Here is a 16,973-nt window from a genome sequence, read left to right on the forward strand (position 1 = left end):
CAACTTTATAGGTCAGTGTGCTGGCTGCTTAAAAAAAGACAAATAATAAAATAAAAAACGGGCTGCATTCAGACGTATAACGGATGTGTAAATGTAGCCTTAGGATGCTTTTTGCTTTACCCTAATACTCATGCTTGCTCACGGATGCCGATTTTTAAGCATAAATCCAGTGAATGATCAACTTATTTCCTTTTATATGAATGATTAAATAGTTGTCGACAGCGTAAACTAACTACTAGCATAAAAAAAATAATTATGTAATACTTGATTGACTGTTCAGTCTGATGGTACTCTGTGTGTTTGTTTTTTGGCTTGAATGAGTCCCAGGTGTCAACCTGGTTTAGTTAGCAAGGACATATTCCTGCCATGTCTCTGCTGAAAAAAAAAAAAAAAAATCAGAAACTCAATAAAAAAGTCTAAAAGCATATATTTTTTAAGTAGACTTTGTGTTGAAACCTGCTAAACATCTCTCTTGATGGCTTACATTTATTTGGAATATTTTAGCAGTTTAGTGACAAAGCAATTTTGACCTCAATGTGACATGTCAGAATGAAAAATTGGGACCTGGTCATTACCTGATAAGAAATAAGCAAAAATAGGGAACTTAAAACTTAACATTTAATATTACCATTAAAATGTCACGACACAACACACATAAAAACAGAACACTGATTTTGTGTTGTGTCGTGACATTTTAATGGTAATATTAAATGTTAAGTTTTAAGTTCCCTATTTTTGCTTATTTCCTATGATTGTGAGGGATTCGTAATCAATTATCTATTTTGAAACTGCTGATCTATTATTACCTCATAACGCTGAAATGCTTCTACATATCCCAGTGATTGAGATTATTTTTCTTTTTTTTTCATGACACATTGTACTTTGCTAGTGTATTCAGGTCAATGTTTTTTTTTGCAATCTTTCAATAGAAATATGTGTAATCATTCAAATTTTAGAAAAATGTGTTTTTAAATTTTTAATGCTTGTGCTCCTAAAGGCACACATGTTTTTTTTTTTTGTTTTTTTTTAAATGCTATTTATCTGCAAATAAACTGCAGGGAAATAATAGTTAAAATGCTACCTGGTCATCTTAATGAAAGCACAGCCACCGTGAGGAAATGTACGTATACTGTATCTTACTCCACGCATGAATGAAAGCGACTGACTCCCGGGAGAATATAAGACCGCCTCTCCCGAAGATGGCGTCCCCCTCAGAAGCGGGCCCGGAACCAACCTAGGTGGCCCGGGGCAGGTACCGGAGGCCAGCGAGCGCTGGGCAGCACAGGCAGATCGCGCCAGCCTCGGCGCAAGGCATTGCTGGGAGCCGGGGACGGCGGCAGTACACATGCGCGGGGCGGAGCGCAGCCGGGTCATGTGGGGCCGGCGCAAGGCATCACTGGGAGGCCCGGGAGTGCGCACGTGTGGGCAGCGCTAGGCATCTCTGGGTGCCGGCGCTGAGCGCTCAGAGCACAGAAAAAAGAAAAACTCCGGCCGCTCGGTTGAAAGGTGCAGGAAGCACGACGCTGACCTGTTCCTTGGATTATGAGTTCAGCACAGGAAGAGCAGCAGCTGCGGGACATGTCCTCCGACGCAGGACCCCAGCAGCAACAGCGGCAATCGCCGCGAAGGCACCGAAAGAAGGATCCCACAGGCTCACAGCAATGCAGTAGCAGCAGCCACTCGGAGTCCCGCCGCAGCAGGGAGTCCGGTGGGACAGGGGTCCCAAAAGACAAGCCTCTTGCAGATCCAGGAGTCCCTTCAGACTCGGTATCCTTCGGTCCAGTGGGTGAGTGAACTATGTGAATGTACATATTGTAACTAGGGCCTGTCCTCCTCTTATAGGGGAAGAAGTGCACGCAAAAGGCCAACCACAAGATTTGCCCTCTCTGTAAAGAGCTTCCCGCAGGGTGGGGAAAAAGGCTCTGCCAATCCTGCATAGAGCACACTATATGCAAGGAATCCTCAGGCTTCACCTCTGACCTTAGAAACCTAATTAAACATCAGGTAGAGAACACCCTCAAATCCCTCCAGGGAGAAAGTAAAAAGCATAAGAAGCCTAAAAGCAGGGATCCCGAGTCAGATCACAGAGATAGGGAGAGCGATTCTTCTGCATCAGACACAGACAGCCCCGTCACCCGACTCCTCGTCCTCTGCCGAGGAAGGTCGCAGCTGTTTCCCTATAGAGGAAAACGATAATTTAATAAAAGCAATCAGAACCACTGTGGGACTAGTAGACACCAGGCCCAAAAGGACTATCCAGGATGCTATATTCAGTGGGTTAGAGCAGAAGAAAAGGAGATCATTCCCTATGAACGATAAAATTCAGGCACTAATACAGAGGGAGTGGAAAAGACCGGAGAAAAAAGGCCTCCTAGCCCCCAAAAGAAAATACCCCTTTGAATACCCAAGCTGTTCATTTTGGGACAAAGCACCGAAGGTGGACGTAGCCATCGCAAAAGCCTCAAAAAAATTCACTCTGCCATTTGAGGACATGGGTACACTGAAAGATCCCATGAACAAAAAAGCGTATACGTTCCTAAAGAGTTCCTGGGAGGCAGCCGGAGGAGGGCTAAATCCCGCCATAGCTGCCACTTGCACAGCTAGAGCCCTTATGGTGTGGTTGGATCAGTCTTAGACTCCGTTCCATTAATGAGAGGAGCGGCAGCCTTTTTTGCAGACGCATCCGCGGATTCAATCAGGCTAACAGCCAGGGCAGCCTCATTCTCGAACGCAGCTAGAAGGGCCCTATGGCTCAATTGCTGGACGGGAAACCTGCAAGCAAAATCAAAACTTTGCTCCATTCCCTGTGAAGGTGAATTCCTTTTCGGACCTATGCTAGACGACATACTTGACAAAGCGGGGGATAAAAAGAAGTCTTTCCCTAACCCATCCAATTTCCCCTTCAAGTGATTTTGGAGCAGGAAATTTATCCAGAGGAAGCCGCCTAAAAATTCCCAGGACAAGTGGGAAGATAGAAGAGGCAAAGGAAGGGGGTTCATGTTTGGAAAACCGGCAGACAAGAAGCCACCCCAATGAAGGTGTCTCTCAGGTAGGAGGAAGATTGGCCCTCTTCTTTCCAACCTGGAAAAACATATCAAACAGTCAATGGATCTTAGACATCATAAAAACAGGCCTCAAATTAAAATTTCACACCTCACTCAAACCCTCTTTCGTAGTGACCCCACAGAGGCAGTTGGCTGAAGAACAAGCCGCAATTCAACAGGAGATTCAGACCCTGGTGGAGAAATCAGTACTGCAAGAGGTCCCTCCCCAAGAAAGAGTAGAAGGCTTCTATTCCCCTATCTTCCTGAGGAAGAAGCCAAATGGGACATTCAGGACAATAATAAACCTGAAAAAATTAAACAAGCGCCTGGTAATCTACCCATTCAAAATGGAAACAATAAAATCTACAGTGAAAATGCTGTTTCCGTCCTGTTACATGACTGTACTCGATCTAGAGGACGCGTACTACCACGTCCCCATACACACAGACTACCGCCAATTTCTCAGGATAGCCGTAACCATGGGGGGAGAGATAAAGCACTATCAGTTCAAAGCTCTCCCATTCGAGCTGGCCATCGCCCCAAGGGTATTCACAAAAATCATAGCAGAGGTCATGGCACATCTAAGGGAGCAGGACATCCTAATAGTCCCATACTTGGACGATTTCCTAGTAATAGGCAACTCCCCATCACACTGCAGGGACCAGTTGAGCAGGACTATGAATTCTCTGACCGACCTAGGTTGGCTGCTAAACCTACCAAAATCCCGGACGGTCCCGAGCCAAGTACAAGAGTATTTGGGCATAACTATAGATTCCCTCAGGCAGGAGTGTCGACTCCCGGAAGGGAAAATGCTACATGTAAAGCAAATAGCTACAGGGGCAATAACTCGCACAGTAACAACACTGAGGCCATGTCCTTGCTCGGGTCAATGACTGCTTGTATGCCAGCCGTGCAGTGGGCCCAAGCCCATACAAGGGATCTACAGTGGGAAACACTAGCAGCAGAAATTTCCCTTCACGGAGCTTTAGAAGGGCTGTTAGACATATCACCCAAAACAGCCCATTCACTACAGTGGTGGACTGAATCATCCAACCGATCCAGGGGGTCCCTTGGGTAATACCGGTATCCCGACTACAGATGCAAGCCCCAGGGGATGGGGGGCTCACTTGGACAAGGGGTCTGGACAGAGGGCGAAAAGGCAGCCTCCTCGAACATGAAGGAGCTGCTAGCGGTAAAGCTCGCCCTCCTGTATTTTGTGGAATCCCTCAGAAGCCACCACATAAGGGTGTTTTCAGACAGCCGCACGGCATTGGCTTACTTAAACCATCAGGGGGGCACAAGATCCCACGCCCTAATGACAGTGGCAAAGTCAATCCTCCAGTTTGCAGAGGGAAACCTAGGCTCACTGACGGCACTCCACATAAAAGGGACAGACAACGTCACAGCGGACTTTCTAAGTCGCACACAGCTGAGACAGGGCGAGTGGGAGTTGAACCAGGAAATTTTCACGATTCTATGGGGGAAACCCGGTATAGACCTATTCGCCAACAGAACAAATCGGAAGGTGGAAACCTTCTGCTCCATAGACCCCCTCCGGGAACCCGGTAGCCCTGGATGCCCTCATGATCCCCTGGCACTTTCCTCTTGCTTATGCATTTCCACCAATAGCCCTAATTCCATCAGTTCTGAGGAAGATTCAGGAGAACAAAGCGAGGGTAATATTAATAGCCCCCTTTTGGCCGAGAAGAACGTGGTTCTCTTGGTTGAGGAGAATGTCCATCTCCAACCCTTGGATCCTCCCGGAGGGCCCACCCTCAGGTGGGGAACCTACATATGATGGCCTGGAATTTGAATCTATTAATCAACAGAGGCTTCTCCCAAAATTTGGTATCCACTCTACTACGAAGCAGAAAACCGATAACCACTATAAACAGTATGGGAGGGTCTGGAGGAAGTTCCTTTCAGTATCAAGGGCCAGTCCAAAGGGGAAGGTACCCATACCAAAAATCTTAGAGTTCCTGCAAAAGGGCTTAGAGCAAGGTCTAGCTACCAGGACATTAAAGGTTCAAGTGGCGGTCCTGGGGGCCCTATACAACTGTGACTTGGCAGGGAATTGTTGGGTGTCCAGATTCATTAAGGCAGCCGGTAGATTCAGGCCCGTGTCTTCCCTAAACATACCCCCCCTGGGATCTAAACTTGGTACTCTCAGCCCTGACCAAGCCTCCCTTTAAGCCTTTGCAAGAAGCACCGCTAAAATTATCTCTCAAGACCTCCCTCATGATAGCCCTCACATCAGCCCGTAGAGTTAGTGACATCCAGGCCCTGTCAGCCTTCCCTCCATTTACACAGATCCTGGATGACGGGGTGGTACTTAGGACAGACTCAGCCTATCTGCAGAAGGTAGCGTCCCAATGTCACAGAACTCAAGAAATCTCACTTCCCTCCTTTTGCCCCAATCCCAAAAACAAGGGAGACGAGACCCTACACACATTAGATGTCAGGAGATGCCTAATTGGATACCTAGCGGCCACCAGGGAGTGTAGAAAGGATAGGTCTCTATTTGTCTGCTTTCAGGGGCCAAAGAAAGGGCGAAAGGCATCAAAGAGCACGCTGGCGAGGTGGATAAGAGACACCATCACCTTGTCGTACTCGTCACGGTGCGGACATTTCAGGCAGAATAACAGCCCATTCCACAAGAGCGGTGTCACCACAGGGACACAGAAGTGTCTGCACCCTCCACTGCGTCACCAATGAATGACCCAATATGCTCTGACATACCATATTGTATTGCGGTGACACTACTTACCTGGTTTTCCCATGCTGCTTTTTTGAAAAGGCGACTATATGATAAAGGCTAATGATTGGCCGAAACGTCGTTTAAATTGTCGCTTCACCTATCAGCAATAAACTCACCTGAAGCATTATTTTTCTTGTACGTGTGCAGTGATTTTCTCTGAACTTATGCTTATGGGACCTCGGGTTCCTTTCACTGGCACCGTTTCACAAAAAGTCGAGTGCTAACCATTTTTTCCACTTAATTGGATACCTAGCGGCCACCAGGGAGTGTAGAAAGGATAGGTCTCTTTTTGTGTCAACTTTCTGGGCAGAGAGAGCAGGCGTCTCCATTGAACAGATATGTAGAGCCGCCACTTGGTCCTCTCCTTCGACTTTCTTTAACCACTATCGGCTGGACCTAGCCACCTCCTCAGATCTAACTTTTGGTAGAAGGGTGCTGGAGGCAGTGGTACCCCCCTAATAAATAGTCTCTGCAATTCTCTCCGTGGTGCCTTCATGGGGGAAAGAGAAAATCGTAGTTACTTACCGTTAACGGTATTTCTCTGAGCCCATGACGGCACCTGTATATTCCCTCCCTACACACGTGGGGTGCGCACTTATTGTAAATACAGTTTAGTCAAAAAGTCGCGTGGTGTCTCCTCTATGCAGTTTAATGATTATAGAAATTTCTTTTTCTTAAAGTTGTTGTGTTAGTATTAGGCAGAAGTTTCGTTAATGCTCTGTAAAACAACTGATGCGGGAGAGAGGTACCGCCTTTTTATCTGTAGGTTTCCTCTCCCTGTGAGGCGGATCCCCTCTCTCCGTGGTGCCGTCGTGGGCTCAGAGAAATACAGTTAACGTTAAGTAACTACGATTTTTGCACTGACGAGGAGCCAACACTCAAACGCCGTCTGCAAATTGAGAATATGATTTGGCTTATACCCTTGGTTAAATGAGAAGGCTTGTTAAAGGGTATAGGTGGCACTAGAGTTCAAGTCCTCTTTGACTAAGCAATTTGCATAACAATAATGTAAAATACATAAGGATAGACTGAAAGTGAAAATCTGCATGTTCTTATTTGTGCCTTCTCTAGGTTTTTCTATGGCTGTGGAATACGAAAGGCACAAAAAAAAGAAAATTACGCCATTGTCGACACAATTTCCCTCTATTACTGGGAAATTGGAGGACAGCAATAAGCACTACAGAGGTAAGTATTAATTGCAGTGGGTAGTGCTCATCTAAATGTGCAGTTTTGGACACTCATAACACTAATTGTTGTCTCCCTTTTACAGGTAATCCAAAAATTTTTAAGGTCTGCATCTGGGGGAAGAGGCAGTGAACAGCAGCACTTACAAAAGTAGACTATAGAGTTCCTGCATAGAAACGTGCAAAGAACAGCCCTACAGAGGTAAGTATTAATGATTCACAGAACTTACCCAAGCCAAAAGTATGTGCTATATTTGTAGGTTAACCAGAAACTTACACATTCTGATAGTATTTATCATACATATTTCAGGTTCAGAACCCATCCAAATCATGGCTTCTGTTAACGAAGGTCCGTCACAAAAGAAGCACTCATACAGTTTTCATGAAGAATGGGAAGAATAATATCCTTTTTACTCATTTTAGGTACAAGTGTATCTGCCTTATGTCAGGCCACTGTATCTATTGCGAAAAAGTGCAATGTCGAGCGTCATTTCACAACAACACACAAGAAGTTTGACCAGGAATATCCAAAGGGCACTAATCTAAGAAAGATAAAAGTCAAAGATTTGAAGTGTGTTCTGTCTGCCCAACAAGCTGTATTTAGAAAGCCACTCAATAAATCTAAAGCGGCTACAGTTGCATCCTTTAAAGTTGCACATATTCTTGCCCAAAGGAAAAAACATTTGAAGATGGAGAAATAGTTAAAGATGCCATGCTTGCAGCCGCAGACTCACTAGTCCAAGATTTTAAGAAAAACTCAGAAATTATTTCTGCTATAAAAAGCCTCCAACTATCTGGAAACACTATAACTCGGAGAATTGAATCTGTCTGAAGATATACGTCACCAGCTGAAGAGAGACTTAGAAAAGTGTGACTTTTTCAGCTTGCAGTTTGACGAATCCTTGGATGTAGTCGACGCAGCTCAGCTTAACATTTATATACGAATGGTGTTTGAAGTCTTGAGTGTAAAAGATTTCCTAGCAGTAATATCATTAAAGGAGAAAACCAGAGGGGACGATATTTACACTGCTTTCAAGACTTATGTACAAGAGCACAACATACCTCTCCAGAAGCTAGTATCCATTACAACTGATGGTGCACCTGCAATGATTGGGTCTAAAATTTGGTTTTGTCACATTATGCAGGAATGACCGTTACTTTCCTCACTTTCTTAATTATCATTGCATTATTCACCAGGAGTCTCTATGTACCAAAGTCATTAACTTTCAGCATGTTATGAATGAAGTTGTGAAGATTGTGAACTTTATAAGAGCTAGACCACTTCAGCATACAGTTGTGGCCAAAAGTATTGACACCCCTGCAATTTTGTCAGATAATACTCAGTTTCTTCCTGAAAACGATTGCAATCACAAATTCTTTGGTATTATCTTCATTTAATTTGTCTTAAATGAAAAAATACAAGAGAATGAAGCAAAAAGCACAAAACTCCAAAAATGGGCCAGACAACAGTATTGGCACCCTCAGCCTAATACTTGGTTGCACAACCTTTAGCCAAAATAACTGCGACCAACCGCTTCCGGTAACCATCAATGAGTTTCTTACAATGCTCTGCTGGAATTTTAGACCATTCTTCTTTGGCAAACTGCTCCAGGTCCCTGATATTAGAAGAGTGCCTTCTCCAAACTGCCATTTTTTAGATCTCTCCACAGGTGTTCTATGGGATTCGGGTCTGGACTCATTGCTGACCACCTTAGAAGTCTCCAGTGCTTTCTCTCAAACCATTTTCTAGTGCTTTTTGAAGTGTGTTTTGGGTCATTGTCCTGCTGGAAGACCCATGACCTCTGAGGGAGACCCAGCTTTCTCACACTGGGCCCTACATTATGCTGCAAAATTTGTTGGTTGTCTTCAGACTTCATAATGCCATGCATGCGGTCAAGCAGTCCAGTGCCAGAGGCAGCAAAGCAACCCCAAAACATCAGGGAACCTCCGCCATGTTTGACTGTAGGGACCGTGTTTTTTTTCTTTGAATGCCTTTTTTTTCTCCTGTAAACTCTATGTGGATGCCTTTGCCCAAAAAGCTCTACTTTTGTCTCATCTGACCAGAGAACATTCTTCCAAAACGTTTTAGGCTTTTTCAGGTAAGTTTTGGCAAACTCCAGCCTGGCTTTTTTATGTCTCGGGGTAAGAAGTGGGGTCTTCCTGGGTCTCCTACCATACAGTCCCTTTTCATTCAGACGTCGACTGATAGTACGGGTTGACACTGTTGTACCCTTGGACTGCAGGGCAGTTTGAACTTGTTTGGATGTTAGTCGAGGTTCTTTATCCAACATCCGCACAATCTTGCGTTGAAATCTCTTGTCAATTTTTCTTTTCCGTCCACATCTAGGGAGGTTAGCCACAGTGCCATGGGCTTTAAACTTCTTGATGACACTGTGCACAGTAGACACAGGAACATTCAGGTCTTTGGAGATGGACTTGTAGCCTTGAGATTGCTCATGCTTCCTCACAATTTGGTTTCTCAAGTGCTTAGACAGTTCTTTGGTCTTCTTTCTTTTCTCCATGCTCAATGTGGTACACACAAGGACACAGGACAGAGGTTGAGTCAACATTAATCCATGTCAACTGGCTGCAAGTGTGATTTAGTTATTGCCAACACCTGTTAGGTGCCACAGGTAAGTTACAGGTGCTGTTAATTACACAAATTAGAGAAGCATCACATGATTTTTCGAACAGTGCCAATACTTTTGTCCACCCTCTTTTTTATGTTTGGTGTGGAATTATATCCAATTTGGCTTTAGGACAATTCTTTGTGTTTTTTCATTTAAGACAAATTAAATGAAGATAATAATAACAAAGAATTTGTGTTTGCAATCATTTTCAGGAAGAAACTGAGTATTATCTGACAAAATTGCAGGGGTGTCAATACTTTTGGCCACAACTGTAGACTCTTTTAAGTCTTTTCTTGAAGAGCTTGATAGCCAATACAAAGACCTTCTTTTGTACACTGAAGTACGTTGGCTAAGCAGAGGGAAACTGTTAGAACGTTTTCAGAGCCTTTTACCAGAAATCATTCAGTTTTTAGAACTGAAAGATGACCTCTGTGCTGAAATCTTAGACTCCCAGTGGCAGGCAGACCTGGCATTTTTAATTGATATAACATCAAAATTAAACGACCTCAACCGTGAGCTTCAGGGTAAAGACAAAACAATAACTGAAATGATTGGGGCAGTAAACGCTTTTACACAAAAGCTAAAATTGTGCCAGTCTCAGCTACAAAAAGGTGGTGTTTTGTCCTCACTAATTGAAGCAGACTTCATGTAGCTTAACAGGCAACTAACCTGCTATACTGGTCCAATAAGGGAGACTGAAGTTGAATCTGTATTTTATTGAACGTAGGGTATATTGGCACGGTGAAACTACAATAGAAAACATATACACAGAATCAGTACTGGATTCATAGGAATACATAATATACATAATAGCTAACCAGGGGAGAGCTAACTAAGCAGGGTGATCTAAGACAGGAATTAGATGTGGGAAGAGTGATTACCTACCAGAGTTGCTGACACATGGGGAATAGAGGAATGAGATGTTCACAGCAAGCAGGCTTGAGAAAATGGTGAACTGGAGGGAGAATGAGGCTGGACTAAACCATAATGCTTTGCAAACTTACCCAGAATACATTGTGAATTGAAGGGAAAGAAGATTAGAAAGTGAAACTAAGACACACAATAACACTGCAGTTATGACTTTGGTCAGTAGATGGAGCCAAAGATACAGAAAACATTAAATCTATGGCTGAAACTGAATATTCTGGATATTCACAGCAAATCATTGTGTGTGTGTGTATTATATATATATAAACGAATAGACAGTCAAGGATCATGAATTATGCCGGAGACAGAACACTCCCCGTCTGGCATCAAATGGATGTCACCATTTTTATTCTCCGAAGACAACAATAGGACCAGCTCAGTTACTGGTCTGGAGAATGTCTTAAGTTCATCCCCTTTGGCCATCCTAAGTTGGAATTTGCGGACATTGCCATCTTTACTCGGGAATGTTGCAGTCACTAGTCCAAGTGGCCACTGGTTTCGGTGGACTTGACAGTCTTTCACAAGGACGAGGTCACCAATCCTCAGATTAGGCCTGGAAGATTGCCACTTCGTCCGTGGCTGCAGGGTAGACAAATACTGTTTGCGCCACCTGTCCCAGAATGTATTGGCAAGACTTTGTACGTGTCTCCATTGGCACTTGTAGAGGTCCTTAGTGTCGAATCCTCCTGGAGGGGCACTGGATAGTTCTGTTTTCTGGGTTAGGAGAGTAGCTGGAGTCAATAACGAGCTCTTCGGGGTCATTAGGGACTGGAACCAAGGGCCTTGCATTGATTATAGCTGTGGCTTCTGCCATGAAGGTGGTTAGGCTTTCGTGGGTAAGTCTCGCTGCTCCTTCCTAAAGAAGAGTAGAGTCAAGAATTTTCCGTACTAGACCATTCGTTCCGAAGATCCACCCATGTGTGAGGAGTGAGGTGGGTTGAATGACCATGTGCAACTTTGGTCACTGAGGAACCTCTCGAGAGTCTTATGGTCTAGATTTGAAGGTATGCCCAATTCCTTTGCTGCACCAATGAAGTTGGTACCTCTGTCTGAACGTATATGTTTGATAGGACCACGTATGGCAATGAAACGTCTCAAAGCATTGATGAAGCTTATAGTGTCAAGTGACTCAGTCAGCTCTATGTGGGTAAAAATGACAGCCCAACGTTTACTATTAGCTTGTCCGCCTCTCGTATGACGAGTAACAACTGACCAAGGTCCAAACACATTGAGACCAACGCTGGTAAAAGAAGGGTCTGGGGTGCGTCTACCTGCTGGTAGGTCAGCCATCTTTTGGGTTTGAGTGGAACCACGAAGCCTACGGCAGATAATGCATTTGTAGATGACACTACTGATGAGTTTCTTTGCACCGACAATCCACAGGCCAGCAGTTCTGATGGCTCCTTCTGTAAATAGTCTTCCTTGGTGTTTGACAAGATTGAGGTAGTGTTGTATGATTAGGTAGACAACATGACATTTTCCAGGAATGATAAGAGGGAATTTCTCCTAAAACTCCATTTTAGCTTCTTTGAGTCGGCTTCCTACTCTCAGCAGACCGTTGTTGTTGAGTTTTCTCAGTGCACTACTCACTGGTATTGGAGCTTTGTTAATGAGACATTGGATTTCTACAGAGTAGGTTTCTCTCTGAACTGTGGAGATGATGTGGTTTCTGGAAGATTCCAAGTCAGAGGCAACATAGGTGTTTTTACAGAGATGCCAACCTCTACTTTTTTTTGTGTCACAAGCTCTCGTGATCTTGAATGAGCGAGCTATATGAGTCAGGCAGGTGATGGCTCGAGTAAGTGACTTCCAACTTGAAAATTTGTCAAATCTGTGGGATCCACCTGGATAGCAGAAGTCATTGTATGAAGTGTAGACACCTGAGGGTGGATTTCAGCATCTGAGTCCTCTCCTACTAGTTCAAAGGTGTCTGGACAACGTTCCTCAGTGTACAATAGTTTTGGTCCTGAGAGCCATGTTGTGCTGTCTAGTCGACTTGCGTCAACTGCTCTAGTTGCATTATCTGCAGGGTTTTGGTCCATGGGAATGTAATGCCACTGTTTTGGATGAACTGATCTCCTAATTCATAGTACTCTGTCATAAACGTAGAATCGTCTGGTTTCATTGTGGATGTATCCCAGGACTACTTTGCTGTCTGAGTAGAACTTGACTTGTGCCAGGTCGATATCCATCTCTGATGCGATAAACTCTGCTAACTCGACGGCTAGGACTGCAGCACAAAGTTTTGACCTTGGTATGGTATGCTCTGGTTGTGGAGCAAGTTTGGCCTTCCCCATAATAAATCCAATGTGGCTCTGACATTTGGAGTCCACAGTTTTGAGATAGGCAACAGCAGCAATTGCTTTGACAGAAGCATCTGCAAATACATACAGTCTTTAGCTCTGTATCTCTGTAGACGGCACAGGGGTGTATGGCCTTGGTACATTCAGGTTGGAGAGGGCTGCTAAAGAGTTCTTCCATACCTCCCACAGGATTCTCTTATCAGGTGGTAGAGGTGCATCCCAGTCAGATGTTTCCTTAGTTAAGTCTCTTAGTATGGCTTTGCCTTGTATAGTAACAGGAGCTGCAAAACCCAACGAATCATACAGGCTGTTGATGGCAGACAGGACACCTCAGCGTGTGAAAGGCTTTTCTTCCTGGCTGACCTCAAAGGTAAAGGAGTCTGACTGTAGATTCCAGGGAAGCCCGAGGCTGCGTTTCATTGGTTTGGGGTCTGACCCCAGGTCCAGGTCTCTGAAACCATTACACAAGTCTTGTGAAGGGAATGCTTTCATGAGTTCTTGGCTGTTTGAAACTATTTTGTGAAGCCTGAGGTTAGAGCAAGCAATCATCTCTTGGGCTCTCCTGAGAAGACTGATGGCAGTCTCATTTGAAGGCATGGCTTTCAGACAGTCATCAACATAAGTCTTTTTCTATGAATTGTCTGACATCTGATTCGTATTCTGTTTCTCCTTCTTGAGCTGACCTTTTGAGTCCATAAATGGCGACTGCAGGAGAAGGACTATTGCCGAAGATGTGCACTTTCATGTGGTACTCTGTGGCCTCTTTAGTAGGATCATTGTATCTGTACCAGAAGAATCTTAGGAAGTTCCTGTCTCTCTCTCTCTCTCTCACAAGGAAACAATGGAACATTTGCTGGATGTCAGCGATGAAAGCAATGGAATCCTTACAGAAGCGCATAAGTACTCCCAGCAGTTTGTTATTGAGGTCTGGTCCTGTCAGTAGAACATCATTCAGGGAGATATCATCAAACTTAACACTGGAGTCAAACACCATTCTAATTTAGCCCGGTTTCTTAAGGTGGTATATTCCAAACATGGGTAGGAACTAGCATTCTTCAGAGTCTTTGAGAGTGGGAGCTGGTTCTGCATGACAGTTCTCAAATATCTTTGACATGAAGGAGAAAAAGTGATCTTTCATCTCTGGTTTCTTCTGCAGATTATGTTTGAGAGGAGAAATGTTTTAATGCCTAATTTCTGTTTGGTAGACGTGGTCTGTGCGTTCTGAAGGGGAGAGGTGCGACCCAGCTGTTGGTCTCATCTTTTACGAGTCCCTTGTCCATTACCTCTAAGAACAACTTGTCCTCTACCGACATTCCTACTTGGTTGTCTTGCTTAGTTCTCTGGAAGACTGCACCCCAACTGATCCTCATAGCTTCCTGACACCATACTGCTGTCATGAGTAAAGTCTATTAAATGATTGGGTGGTTGGATGCTGTGTGGTAGTTCCTTGACATGGAACTCGTTGTTGCAAGGTTGAAACACAGAGATGGGCGTCCTTTGTCCAATGTAATTGTTAGCATACTTGTCACAGAAGATGGGGCGTGCATATGTCCCAAGCATACGTTTCTTATTATGACCCATCCTAGGTCTAGCTTTTGGGTATAGGGTGCATTTTGGAGTCCATTGATGTGACTTCTCAGTTTATGAACCTGTAGGATATCTCTTCCCAACAGCAGTACTATCTGTGCCTGATGATCGAGTTCCGGTATAAGATGTGCTATGCATTTTAAGTGAGTATGATGGATTGCCACATCTGGTGTAGGGATTTCAGATCTGTTGTTTGGGATCTGGTTACACTCGATGATTGTAGGTAGTGGTAGGCAGAATTGTCCGTCTAAGGACTCAATTTGGTAGTCAGTAGCTTTCCTGCCTGCTGTTGTCACAGTACCTGCACATGTCTTTAATGAGTATGGGGTGCTTGGTCCTTTGATTTTGAATAGGTCAAAGAATGTTGATCTAGCGAAGGATCGATTACTTTGATCATCCCAGATAGCATACAGTCTTACAGCTTTGTCTCTATGGCCCTTTGGGTACACTCTGAGGCATATTTTTTAAGAAGTCCTACTGTCTAATGTCCCTTTACAGACTTCAGTACATTGTGAAGTGATCTCGCGTAGCTCCACCAGTGCTCCTTTCCTCCCCACCATGCTCACTGTCAGCTGGTGTGTTTTCTGCACTCCATGGAGCTGGGCCAGGGTGTAGCGCAGTGTTATGATCTGTGGTGCCACATTCTGTGAAATTTACACTGACCTTACAATCCTTAGCGAGGTGAGTGGTGGATGATTAGCACTTGTAGCAGATACCATTCTTTTTCAGGAAGCTTCTGCAATCTGGCATAGGTTTCTCTCTGAAGGCTCTGCATTTCAGGAGAGGATGAGGCTTCTGATGAAGCGGGCACTGCTTGTCAGGGTCCTGCACCTTTGTCTCTGATTGAGAGCGACCAGCAGACCTGTAATTGGAACTTGGGGAAGAAGCATAAGTATTGTGCACTGCCACAGATGTTCTGCATGGATTTGCAGCTGGTGACGGTGTGGCATATGACATTGCAAAGTCAAAGCTGGGATAATTTCTGATTGTTGCTTGTTCATGTATAAAGTCTACAAAAACGGAGAAGGGAGAGAATGAAACACTCTATTTGTACGTGGAACCACGTGTGAGCCACCTCTCCTATAGATTTAGGGCAACTTTTGGACTATAGAGTTAACACCTTTGGCTGTATCAATGTATGCAAGTCCTTGTAGGTCACCTTCACATTTGGCAACTAGGACCTCCTTTAGCAGGTCACCTAGCTCTCTAAGTTTTGGGAGACCTTTGTTAGATATTTTAGGAAAGTCATCGATTCTTTTGAACAAGGCTCTCTCTATTACCTCTGCTGAGCCGTAACACTCATCCAGCCTCTTCCAGATCTCTTTGATGCCGATTTGAGGGTGCTTTATGTTAATGTCTCTCTTTACTGCTTGTTTGACTGACTCTTCTCCCAGGTATTTGACTAAGAGGTCTATTTCTTCCCTGTGTTGTAGCCCCAAGTCTCTATGACATTTTGGAAGGAAGCTTTCCAAGGTCTGAAACCTTCAGCATGGTCAGGGAATTTCATGAGTCCCTTGGCAACCAGATCACATCATGTGAAGAATTTAGCAAATTCTGTTGTGAACCGGTTGTCAGCAGAGTATACTGGTGATGGGTCACCCTGATAGTGATGTGAGGTGCGTTCATACCTGTTAGTATCCTCAGGGTGGCGCCAGCAGGTGTCATATTGCTTCGGTCTGACGTGCGGTGAGTCAGCAAATTGATTCATGTTGGTTATCTGGCGAGGGGCAAGGTAGACATTAGCAGAGTTGTTCTGCTCCACGTTTTCCTGGAGCTGAGCCTCATGATGACTCTCACTCGCTTCACTAGATGTGTCGTGATCTTGGTTATAGTTTGGATCAGGAAGTTCATTAAGATATTGAGATGTGCGTTGTGGTGAATCTTGCAGCGGCAACTTCAGACTTGACGTACTGCTACGGCTATGCAGCTCAGGGTTGTGCGCGGCTTCTAGTGATTCTGCCTCGGCTAGTCCTGCAGCAGCCTCTCTTTTTACTGCTAGGCTCTCTAAGGCAGCATCCACACGTGCCTTCTCTAACTGCGTCTTTCTCTCTTGCTCCTCTCTAAGCGTGACTTTCTCTCTTGATCTTCTAGGCGTGCTTTCTCTAATTTAAGTTGCATCTCTTCAGCATAGCTTGCTCGCATTTTGGCGGCTTCAGCATTTGCGCGGACAATGGCGACCACGCTGCTGATACAGTCTTTGAGGAGACAGATCTAGCAGATTTTGTCCTGTGTGATTTGTGGGACCTGGTGTCTTAGAGGGATGCTTGGCTGTGCAGAGATTGCTGTAGCTGTGTTAGTCTCTGTAGTCTGTGGCTTGAATCTCACTAGATGGATTTCTGCAGTTTACTAGTTCCTGCAAGCTGGATGAAGGGCTGTCCTTTCCCTGAATTGCACTAGCTAGATGGCGCTGTGTAACTTGCCTCTGCAGGATGAAAGACTCTTCTATCTCTGAGTTTTCACTAGCTCGATGGCCGTTGTTCATTGTGGTCCTGCAAGATGGAAGGCTCTTCTCTCTGTATTCCCACTACCTGGAGAGCCTG

The sequence above is a fragment of the Dendrobates tinctorius genome, unplaced genomic scaffold (genome assembly GCF_039654945.1).
Source record: "Dendrobates tinctorius isolate UK_male_01 unplaced genomic scaffold, ASM3965494v1 ptg000102l, whole genome shotgun sequence".
Taxonomy (NCBI): Eukaryota; Metazoa; Chordata; class Amphibia; order Anura; family Dendrobatidae; genus Dendrobates; species Dendrobates tinctorius.